Here is a 13,308-nt window from a genome sequence, read left to right as displayed (position 1 = left end):
TGCCATTTACAATAAGATACAAAATTTGAAAACTAGAAAAGTGGCTGGAATTTATAAGATTTCTGGGGATATACTAAAGGCGATGGGTTGGGATATAGTACCATATCCGAAGTACTTACAGTATTTGGTTATTATTTGCATGAAGGAGTTATACCAAATGAATATAGAGTTGCTATAGTAGCCCCTGTGTATAAAGAAAAGGGTGATAGACATAAAGCTGAAAATTACAGGCCAGTCAGTTTGACATGCATTGCATGTAGGATTTGGGAAATCATTCTTTTTGATTATATTAGACATGTTTGCGAAATTAATACACTAATAACTGGTTTGACAGAAGGCAGTTTGGGTTTAGGTAAAGTTATTCCACTGAAGCTCAACTTGTAGGATTCCAGCAAGATATAGCAGATATCCTGGATTCAAAAGGTCAAACGGACTGTATTGCGATTGACCTATCTAAGGCTTTGATAGCGTAGATCATGGGAGACTACTGGCAAAAATGAGTGCAACTGGACTAGAAAAAAGAGTGACTGAATGGGTGGCTATATTTCTAGAAAATAGAACTCAGAGAATTAGAGTAGGCGAAGCTTTATCTGACCTTGTAATAAATTAGAGGGGAATTCCTCAAGGCAATATTATTGGACCTTTATATTTTCTTATATACATCAATGCTATGTGTAAAGAACTGAAATCAGAGATAAGGCTGTTTGCAGATGATGTTATTCTACACAGAGTAATAAATAAGTTACTAGATTATGAGCAACTGCAAAATGACCTCGGTAATGTTGTGAGATGGACAGTAGGCAATGGTATGATGATAAACGGGGTTAAAAGTTAGGTTGCGAGTTTCACAAATAGGAAAAATCCTCTCAGTTTTAATTACTGCGTCGACGGTGTGAAAGTTCCTTTTGGGCGTCATTGTAAGTACCTAGGTGTTAAAATAAGGAAAGATCTTCTTTAGGGTGATCACATAAATATGATTGCTAATAAAGGGTGCAGATCTCTGCATATGGTTATGAGGGTATTTAGGGGTTGTAGTGAGGATGTAAAGGAGAGGGCATACAAGTCTCTGGTAAGACCCCAAATAGAGTAAGGTTTCAGTGTATGGGACCCTCATCAGGATTACTTGATTCAAGAACCGGAAAAAATCCAAAGAAAAGTAGCTCGATTTGTTCTGGGTGATTTCCGACAAAAGAGTTGCGTTACAAAAATGTTGCAAAGTTTGGACTGGGAAGACTTGGGAGAAAGGAGACGAGCTGCTCGACTAAGTGGTATGTTCCGTGGTATCAGTATAGAGCTGGCGTGGAATGATATCAGTAGACGAATAAGTTTGAGTAGTGTCTTTAAAACTAGGAAAGATCACAATAGGAAGATAAAGCTGGAATTCAAGAGGACAAATTGAGGCAAATATTCGTTTATAGGAAGGGGAGTTGGGGATTGGAATAACTTACCAAGGGGGATGTTCAAAAAAATTCCAATTTCTTTGCGATAATTTAAGAAAAGGCTTAGGAAAACAACAGATAGGGAATCTACCACCTGGACGACTGCCCTAAATGCAGATCAGTATTGATTGATTGATAAGCGACTGCAGCTATCGAGCGCGGTATTGATTATATTAAGTAAACTCGTGTCCTCATCCCGAGGTTGCGCAGCTATTTTCAGGCACAGCCTCGATGGAGGTGAGCTGCATGTACCTTCAACCATATACCAGCCCTCCTGCCATTCTTCAATTTCTGGCAGTACCGGGAATCGAACTCGGGCCTCCAACGACGGCAGCTGATAGTGCTAACCATTACACTACGGAGGCGGACACTGATTATATTAATAACGTGTAAGTATCATTTGTAGTTGTAGTAAAAAGGGAGTAGATGATGTGAAAAGAACATTCAAGGAATAGGGCAGAATTATATCATTTCTACATTGTACACGTCCAATATATGCCAGTGCTTCGTGAATATCAATTGCCTCCACAACATATATAGCCAGATTGTTTGGGAGGTGAAATGATTGAGCCTGATGGTTATCTGGGCACTAACATGCACATCCAACTCCACCGGATGGGCTTTTTGAGCCGTCGGTGTAAAACTTAAGGTACAAAGTCCATATGTTTTAGGGATATTCCCGTGCAGGTTTGTTGCGGTGATTGAATTCCATGGTGAAGTCCACTTAACTCAGAGATACCTTGTACTCTGATGATATGGAATATCATAATGTTGAATTGTAGTACGGACGTGGTAAGGTGAGTCTGGAAAGAAATTCAAGGCTTCGTAGAAGTGAAATGGTCTCTTTTGATGGGTGTCAGCCGCAGCCGGCCACTATATCGGGTGATTCAGCCGCGCCTACCTTTTTATGCTGTTAGGCATCCCACCGAACGTCATTGGTGTCATTGTGGTCTATTCTCCTTTGCCGAATACCAAGCAACAATCGCTTTTAATCACTCACTGCAACATTACCTTTGCAAAAACATGTACCGTATTCGAGAGGCATTTACACAATGCATCGAATTGTCATAAGGTTATGAAAGAGTACGTGCCAAATATCAGCTTTCAGTAGGGTATGAAATGAACGCTAAAAGCGATGGCATACGGATAGAAAAAGTGTGTGCATTTGTGAAGCGGAAGTAGCAGTCCATCTATAGTTGGTCTTGAAGAAACTGTAGGTACCAGGCTCCTGTAAAAGGATCCTCGAAGAAATATGGTCCAATTAGGTGATCACCCAGTATACCACACCAGACATTTACTGAAATGCTGCCTGCCTTACCCAGGGGGATTTTCAACACTCCAGAGCCATTATTATGAAATCGTGCCTCGTCCGAAAATAAAATGTGAGATACAAACGCAGGATCATTTGCCACTTGCGTCAGTATCCACGCACAAAAATCAACACGAGTTTCGAAATCTCGTCCGTGGAGTTCTTGATGTAGTTGCAGGTTATACGGACGAAAGAACTGGAATGCAATATCCTTACAACAGGTAACTGGCTGATGTTGGCCTGTTGTGCTACTGCCCGGGTACTCTTGTGAAGATTCTCCCGGAAAGTGTCCACAACAATCTCAGCAGTTTCACCGGACGTACCTGCTGCCTCTCTAACAGGACCTGTTCTGTAAAGTGACGAAGTTATACGCAAACGTCGTTCCACGCTCCTAAACGTATTTGCGTTTGGTTGATGTCTGTGTGGAAATCTTTCCTGGTACAGGCGCTGTGCATCGTGTGCGTTCTGTTTTACTTCGTCGTAGATGAGGAGCATGTCAACATACTTATTTGCTGAATACATAGCGAAGAAATGACCAGGACTGCTAGGCTACACCAAGTGTCAGGCCACTACACATTCAACATGCATGCTATTGGTCGAATGTGGCACTAAAGGCCTCTTATTTAATCCTCAAAGTTTAAAATGTGTGCAAAAATACGTATCGGTCGTGGGATCCGAACCCACCTACCATCGCAACATCCGTCAACTCCTCCGTGGTTAGTCCACTACATCACGATGACTGTTGCACCCCCCACCCAAGTTCATCAGAAAGCTTAATTCGTGTAAAATTACGTCCCACTTCACAAACTCAAACATGTTTTCTATCAGTATGCCACTGCTTTTAGTACTACACCCTACCGGGCTTCGAATGGATGACCCACGCATAAGAATGCCTCCACGTAGCGGGGTAACACCCACGGATGAGATTGGATTGAAGAGTGGGTCGAATTGCTAACGAGCTTCGAACCGCTCCCCTTCCTACTTTCTGTGCCGGCCCGGCAGCCTGAGCACTTGGGGAAGTGGTACGTTCGAAAGAAAGAAAACAAAGATTTAAGATGGAGCCTTATGTCTATAATATGAAAGTAGGATCTCTGGGTTCAAATGCCTATTGGATACTGCTTAACACTGCTACAAATGACAAGAATCATAAAATAGGGGTTACGAATACAAATTTATTCAAATATGACAATTTAAAAAAAAGTTGACACAGCTCTATACAATGACTCTCCACATATGGGAGGAAAAGAAAATAATAATCACTTTCAAATACGAATCGCCCATGGGCGTCGTCTGCATAACGGTATGATTGAGGTTTTGCGACTTGCTATCGTTCATTTTTCCTCATTAATTCATACCGTTCATGAAATTTGTACATTATTCTGTCGATAACACCGTGAGATGACCTGATGTCCCTATACACAAATATTACTAGCTGTTCTAAGCACGAACATAACCGGGGCCTACGCTACATAATATCATATTAAAAGACACATTTGCATAATGCACAAACAAACACAAATACCATTTTTGCTAAACCCCGGACTCCTCATCTATCGCCAAGACCACACAACGTGCACATAGGTTCTGTTTGAACTCAAAAATATGTGCACATAATTACGAAACATACACAGATATATGGACATATACACTTCATGCACACAGGAGGGCCATTCCTAGAAAAAAACAACAACATGGTTATCACTGTCTCCGGCCCAAAGCGCAAGCTTGGAGCAGCTCGCTCAGAGCGCCATCATAATCCGGAGTCGAACTGGCCGACTCCCGACCGAGAGGTACCGTGGGTTTCTGTAGATCCCTAGAATAGTTACAATCTCATATCGCCGGATATCTGGGGGGGATCCCTACTCATTTATTAAATACCTTTAAAGAAATCACCGTGATATCATCATTATACAAATATTCTTAGCTAAGCCATTTAAACCAAACAAAAGCACGCAGGCAGACCCGGGCTCCAAGCCCTAATACAATGAGACACGGAATCCTTTTGTCATGAGGGCGAGAGCCAGACATTCACAAAAAAGGGAAGGCCGGCCATTCACTTCGCACGGCCATTCTGATTCTTCTCTCGCTCACACGTTTACCCTCTTATCTCGGGGACACACATCCATGGCCCGCTTCATTTGCTTATTCGTATTATTGTGGAATTCCCATGAGATACTCTTTTTATTCTCTCCCTTCTCATTATTATCACTGAGACTATGGGCACGATCACTTCTCAATCATCTCATCGTAAATTCCTATTCGGCCCTCTCACTACGTCTCATATCGCGTATCTTCTTCCCTTGGGCCTATGGCTCTCATGGCTCCTCGTTCATACCACATAAAATACACTTATATTTAAACCTTCTGACCAAAGATTAGGGACTCCTGCCCCTGGGTCTCACCCCGGCTATAGATAAAAGAACACTCCAAACCATTATGGCCAATTAATCAAAAATCACGGGAGACTTGCACATGGTCCCTCACACCTATCTAAATCACACAATATGTACCTCTCCCGGTCGGGATTTCTTCTTTCTTGCTGTACATGCACTGATTATATCTGTAAGCTAGGCATGCATTGTCTGACTGACCCATGAGTTTCCCTGGCATATTCGACAACCACGTGGGACAGTGACTACCAACATTTCGACATGTTTCCTTGCTCGCCAACACTATTGTTCCAACCACCCCTACGGGAAACTCAAATATTCTCCTAACCTTGTTCCCATATTTGCTAGGACATTCTACATATTACTAAAAATATAACCCTCACGATAAGCTAATCATTAAGAAAGAAATATGAGTCGTCCGGGAATTTAGCTCCCTTGAATTTACTTCAACATTATAAAAATCAATAAAATTTCCATATAGGACATGCATTAACTTACAACATTTTGATATTTGCAAAAGAACGCTAATCCTATCCCCGGGTTATGTCATGCTTAGAAATTAAATTTGGACATCACTCATCTGTTTGGTGGCCGCTGTTTCTCCTTCCACGGGAGACCCATGGTGAAGTTCTTAGTACTCCATGACCACTCGGTAGGTGGCGGGCGTGCAGTCCTTCATCCCTGGTCCATACAAGTCCGACATCCTGGGGGACTCGTCACAGCTGAAATCTTACAGTAATCCAAGTGGGTAACACTTTACACTCGTCACACGTCCTCTATTTTCAGAGTTTACACCACGAATAAGACGGACTTTCAAATTACGGCGGGCGCGTTCACAGTAAGAATCGGGTGACTCACGGGACTCGAGCCCCTGATTCAAAGCAACACTTTGGGTGATACCAAATTATGAATTTCACTGACTCATTAAACCGGCAGTTTCCCAGCCGTATTCTGCTACTTGTTGGTAAATTATGCTCGCGGTTTTTTACCAGTTTGACACGCAGCACAGAAACAATACCTAGGCTCGTTTGGCCTCCCGTTCACTTCACAAAGCGTGCTGGACACAATGGCACTTTCAGTACGCGGTCAAGGGTTTCTGACTTAAACTGGGGCACCGCGGGACACAGTGTCCTTCTCAACGACTCGTAAAAGAACAACTACTCTGCAATGGCCTGCCCGGCCTATATTATCTTGCCCGCCGGAAGCTTGGGGGCGTCAACGTTCACGGTTCATTAAGAACAAGAGCTCCTTTCGTACCAAGAATTGACGATATTTAAATATTGCATCTTGTAGCTCTCTGTCTCCTCTTTCATTTGAGCCAGGCGTGCTGGACCTACGATCAGCAGTTTTATGTAATTTGCTTCCCGCCCTTGATTAATTCATTAGCGTCCCTCGGGAGGTGGAGTCAACTTTGAGCGCGACTCTTGGCTTGGGTGACGCCGCTGTATCCACATGTGTTAGCGATATGTTACATCTTGACAGCTGGTGACCTCATTTCTTCCCCTGCATAAGTTATTACATATTTTTAGTCTGGGGAACGCAGAAAATTCCGCTCTATTCAATGGTGTGTCTCGCATAATTTTCCTATGTCTGGATTAAAATATCATTCCATTGTTTACGCGCCAAAGTCCGACGTTGGCACCCGTAACACGTGCATAAAAAACCGGAAGTTCCTTATGTTCGTTTTGAACTCTGGGAAGCTAGGCCACACCTCGGGGCGTATCTGACTACTCCAGCCTCGCGTCCCCTTCTATCTCTCTCTGCAAGTTGAGAGCGTATTTCCGCGGGGGCTTGGCTCTTGCTTTGTCTTTCCTTTGTTTGGCAAGTGCTCTTTTCGCGGGTTCCATTCTGGCAGGACGCCGCTCGATCCCCTTCGCCCATACTGCTACCAATGACGCGACTTTTAGGAGTAATTTTAATGGAGTAGAAAGGCCCATATCATTCCCATGAGCTGTACAGGACACTGTACGGTTTCAGTACGAATCGATAACCAATCGAAAGTTTATAATTGGCATGTGTATTTGACATAACCGAATGGCAATTTGATGTATTGTGTAAATACCTGTCGCATAAATGCATTGCAAACGTCGTGCAGTGATGACGCAGTAAGTAGGCTACTTTAAAGGCGACTGTAGCTTGGTATAAGGCAAAGGAAAATCGACCATCACCCCACTGACATTCGTTGGGATGGCTAACAACAGAATAGTCAGGCACAGCAGACTCACTCGGTATGTAGCAGAATATTTATGTTAACCACCGGAATTGAACCTTGCCCATAAATCTGTTTAACGGACAATTTTTCGCTCAGAAGTTGTTGACGAAACTGTAAAGGCATTTCTGCAGCTTAAATTAGGAGATCATTTTAGGTATTAATTGCATAGCTCCCAGTCAAATTATAATACATTTGTACTCAACCCTGCACAACCATCCTAAGATTCGGGTATTCCACTATGATAACACGGATTTCCATAATCTGTCTTTGATCGGATTAAGGATCGATATTCGATATAATGTTAGCAAAACTGACGGGTGCGCTCCACATCATGTTAGAGTTAAAATACAGATTATATTAATTGTTTGTACTGATTTGTGAAGGACGAAAGTCAGTCGTTTAATTAAAAGGCCTCGAAACTTAACATGAGTTTTCACCGAGATATTGTAGGATCCTGATGTGTTGTTTCACATTGGTGGTCGGATCAGCTTCTTAGTAAGTATAACGCCAGAAGATTTGGAAGACTGGTGAAGTTTCTAAACCATACTCGAAGAGCCAGTGTGCTAATGGCAATATTACTCACGTCATGGTTCGTTTAGTGTCTGGTAGATAATCCGCTGAAGTGAAGAGGCATATGCCATGAGTATACTGAATAATGCTATAGAGCTGTGGACTGAAGACCGCTCCCTGAGTCAATCCCTTAGTCGTACGGCGGGGTACGAGTAAGACGTGATTATAGCGGAAATGAAGCCATCTTTTATGCAAGAAATTGTTTATTCCAGATACGAAAAGGGAACAAATTCTCAAAGCCAGACGTTTTTGAATAAGGATTGGTACGTGCTGCCGAAGTAAAATAGAGCCGTGAGATCCTGTTTTTTTTTTAAGAAACTCATGCATATTGCCGTAATCAGAAGTGCGTGATTATAATAGTTCCGCGGCCCTTTTGGAAACTATTTTGTAACTCGGGGGAATCCACCATTCCATCTACTGTATTCTTATTCATACTTTCCGCTGCCCTCCAGGTGCACGTGGAGAGGGAAATTTGACGATACTATGAAGGATCACAAGGGTTTTTACCGGAACTAAGTAAATAAATTATTATTTGGACTGTTCTAGATTAAGAAAAATTTCCTTGTGTCCAGATTTCATTGATTATCCATTCGTTAAGCTGCAAACATTCATCAAGGAAGTGTTGAAGCATAGGGTATCAGATATTATCATCCAAGAGGATGTGTTTGCGGATTTATTCAGAGTAACTTTCAATTCGTGAATTGTGAATGATATGTTCAGAAAATGGTCTCTATGGTTTTCTGGGAATGTCATCGGCATAGAGTGGGGGGGGGGATAAATTTGATCTGAAAATTCTTCTAAACCAGAAGTATCAGTAGGCGGTTCTTGAGGATTATGTTCCCTATTTCGGAAGAATTTGATTAATTTACATTAGTATTCTTATTCCGAGAGGATAAAAAGTCTTGCCAACATTTTTGTGGATCTTCTTAAGAGTAAGTTTCGTATGTGTAGAAAATCGTTGATAATGAAGGTATGTACCTTGATTAGGGCAGCAGCGACCATGTCGCAGCACTGTTATTCGATGAGCGATAGCCTTCTAACACTCAGGCTTCCACCAAATGGATGGGGCATTCTTAGGTCTTGAGGAAATCTTCCTTAATGGGATCGACTTGTGAGCTGCTCGTTCTATCACTTCTACACATTTATTGTAGTTTTTAGTGCAGTGCCTTGAAGAGACAAATGGTGCACTTCTTTGTGCATGCTATCTGCAAACCTATTCCAGTTAGCAGCATTTGCTTGAAGGAATGGTCTTAGGGTGCGGATGTGGCTGAAGATCCAAGCTGACGATGATCGGATATTAATCTGATTCGATTGGGTCCTTAAGCGTATTCCAGTAAGTGGTGGTGGATATCGATGGTAAACACAGCGGAATATCCAATGCAGGTGGCCATTTATATGGAGAATGATCCAATGTTGTAGAACCGTCATTTAATAACATTAGAATGTGAGCGTCCATAACATTTAAAATAGCATGCACTGGACCGTCGGAAAATGCGTAACCTCACGTAGGATGGTGAGCATTCACATCGCCACGGAGCAGACGAAGAGGTCTCTATATCGACAGAACAGTATCCAATTCATTTAATGTAATATTTGTTCCCGATTGACAATATAATAAAATGAAAGTGAATTCTAGTCACATGATACAGGTTGCAATTCCACTGATGAATGTCTGAGGCTGGCAACATTTCCCCAGCTATCCGGTCGGTCGGCTCGTAGATTCACGCAATTGCGAAGGGGGGCTGTTTTAGATGCCTGAACTGGAGCATCCGAAGGTTTTAGATTTATTTCATGTCCGAAACTCTCCTTGTTACCAGTGACATATCTGGCGCTTAGTGCTTAGTACTCCACTGCGATAGTCGGAGGCCGTTAGCTAAACATTATGTAATTCAATGCTTTTTCAGCTGATGGCGGTATTTATCCTGCGAGGATCGCCGTACCGGTTATTTTGACGCGAGCCGTTAAAATTACTTCAGATCTCCTCGATGAGCAATGGCGACCATGAAAGCGGTGGTGGCCCGTTTTGTGCGAAATCTTGCACAGAAGCAGAAGATAATGGCACGGGAGCTCAACATTTCGTCACGAACAATATTCAGGGTTCTTTCTGACGAATTTGGGCTTGAAGATTTTCGTCGTAGTAGCGGACATTTCCTAACAGAGCAACTGAATCAACAGAGGAAACTTAAAGCAGCTTCTGCAGCGGTTCGCCTCCAATGGACATCGGAGAATCGTTTCTCCCGATGAGAAAGTCTTTACTATTGAAGAGAGCTTCAACCGACAGAACGAGTGGGTATACGCGGCAAGTTCTCAAGAAGCTCGTGAGAGATTTCCTAAGGTCCAGAGTGGTAACTGCCGTTCCTCAGTCATGGTTTGATGGGGGTGAGCTATGAGGACACCACCAAGCTTCATTCTTGTGGTAAAGGTGTCAAAACGAGTGCCAGAAACCGTAACACAACACACGCAGCAACGGGCACACGTTTAACAGACCCCCTCGAACGGCTAATGTCTCCGGTCAACGCTCATCCAACCTAAGATTTCAGTTCACGCACTTGGCATCTTATTTTTTTCCGTTTTGGTCTTGAACTCCCAGCAAAAATGAAGCGGCTTCAGGCGTGATCAACCCTGTTTGAAGTGTTACTACTCCATGTCTGCTACAATATATGATTTCTCTTGCCCGTTCTCACGTATCTATACAAGAGTGGGATTTAATTATTTCTTCACTTCAAAGAATATAACCATCATGTTTTGTTATGTATGAACATTCTTATTAACTGACTGGCAGCCATGAGATTGATTATTACACTGCCTGCTCTGTGTTGTACCTTATGTTTTTAACCTCTGGCAACACGATTACGTGTTTTTCCTAACTCAGCCATGATGAACACACTTATATATTTTCACTATTGTTTTATGTTTGAACATTCTGATTGACTAATTGGTAACAGTAATATCCTAATGATTTTTAATTATTTCACTACCAACTCTGTATTGTACTTTCTGTTCTTATCCTCTGTCTCAACACGATTGTGTTTTTTTTTCTCTTAGCAATGTTGTAACATTCTATGTTTTTCACACTAGTTTTAAGCCTATTTTGATTCTCTAAATATAAATGTTGAATCTTAGGGTGCCATATATGTTAAGGACACTAGCTTCGGGGCCCTGAACTAACTTTAGGCTGATTTATTTTCGGCTGATGATGCTTACGACTGTTAAGCGAAACATGTCCCATCTTACAACGCCTGTTGTAATGTTTATTTCCTAAATATAAGGAAAGATAAGTATTGGAAAGGTGGTGTTAACTATTATTCTTGTTTTAATGTTCATATTCATTAAGTATGTTCACAATGTTTCTAGTAATTACTTGGTAAATCAAGATAATAATAATAATATATATTCGATAACGGCCATTAGAGACCACGTTAGATAACTATTACATGTTTCTGGAAGCCTTCCTCACAGCCCAGAACTTCAGCATCCTCTCTCTGGCAGCCTGTCTTCTTTCGTCCGTCCACCCACGGTTAAGTTTTGGTTCGTCATGGAATTCCTGAAATCTGTCGATCACTGACCTAAACTTTGTTCGGTTTGAGATGTCTTCCGAATTTAGTCCCACCTGTCTGAGATCCTTTCTCACCTCCCTGAACCATTTGTCCGACACTTTAGGTCTGCTGTCTAGTATTGTGAAAATCCTTTTCGTTAATAGAAAACGGAAACACAGATGGTGGAATGACACATGTGACAAAGCAATAGAACTAAAAAGTGGAACATAGCAAATATGGAACTCTCATAAATCTGAGATCAAATGACAAGAATTCCTCAAAGTACAGAAGCAAACTTACAAAATTATTTGAACAGGAAAAAGAAAATAAGTCCAAACCCGTCTGAAGGAAATTTACCAAGACTTCCACAAAAAAACTCTAGAAACTATAACAAGAATTTTAAAGAACTCCAAAATTACCAAGCGCCCCGTCTTTGCTTCAAACGTCCGAACGGATCATTAGAAACAAATAACAAAGCAAAATGCAAACGTTTTACAGACTACTTTAAAATTTATTAAATTGCGAAAGTCCACAAAATCAATTAACCTTTGAGAAACCTACATAAAATCTAGACTCATAACCTCCCACTCCAGAAGAAATCAAGCAAATATTTTAAGAATTGTAAGATAATACAGCACCAGGAGAAGATGGGATAATTCCTGGAATGTTGAAAACAGGTGGTGAAAAAATGGCGTACGCAAATCAAGAAATCATACAGAACATTTGGAATACTGAGGAAATTCCAGAAGACTAGAAATGTGCACTAATTCACCCACTCCAAAAGAAATGGGATAAATCAGATATAAACAATTACAGAGGGATTTCCTTACTATCAGTCGTATACAAAATTTTCTCTAAAGCCCCGCTGAACAGATTAGAAAAACAAATCGACCACCTCATTGAAGCATATCAGGCAGGGTTTCGAAAAGGAAGATCATGCCCAGAACGAATCTTAAACCTAAAAACTTTTTTACAAATTCGAAAAACAAGACAAACAATAATTACCGTTTTTGACTTCAAAAGAGCCTATGATTCAATATAGCGACAGACTCGATTCAACATACTTGAGGAATTTCAAGTCGACAGAAAAACAAGGGAATTGATCAAGTAAACTATAACAGGCACAACAGCGAAAGTTAAATTTTTAGGAGAAATTTCAGAGCCATTCGAAATTACAACAAGACAAGGCGATGGATTATCACCACTACTATTCAATCTAGTTCTGGAAAAAGTGGTTCGAGAATGGAAAAATGAAACTAAAGGGATCAATACTGGTAGATTTCTCAAAAACAAAATTCACCTTGATTACCTCGTCTTTGCAGATGACTTGGCAATTCTCTCCAATGACAAACAAGGAGCACTCCAGTCTGTAGAAATGTTCATGAAATAGCAGCAAGAACAGCTCTCCAAATTTCATATGAAAAGACAAAGTATATGGAAGGCACAACATAAGGATTTAACTACAATCCTCTAATTACTATATATGCGAAAATCTCCCAAGTAGATAAATTCAAATACCTAGCCGAAATTTTACAACAAAAAGGGATAAATCAGCAAGCGAACAAAGAAAGAATTACAAAATTCCGAAAAGCATTCACAATTGTCTGGAGCAGATACTACAAAAAATCTATATCCCAAAACGCAAAATTACGACACTACAATACAGTTGTCAAACCAGAAGTATCAAAAACTCTGATAATTGGTGGCAGATCATCAATAAAAGAACGTCGAAAAACACGAGAGGATAATTCTCAGGAAAATTCTAGGACCTAAATCTGAAAATAGTATTTGGATGAAAAGGAAATAACAGGAAATATATCAAGTAACAGAAAAATCACAGACTCCTTTAGAA

The sequence above is a fragment of the Anabrus simplex genome, chromosome 1, assembly GCF_040414725.1.
Source record: "Anabrus simplex isolate iqAnaSimp1 chromosome 1, ASM4041472v1, whole genome shotgun sequence".
In the NCBI taxonomy this organism is placed as follows: domain Eukaryota; kingdom Metazoa; phylum Arthropoda; class Insecta; order Orthoptera; family Tettigoniidae; genus Anabrus; species Anabrus simplex.
This window is presented reverse-complemented; position numbering follows the sequence as displayed.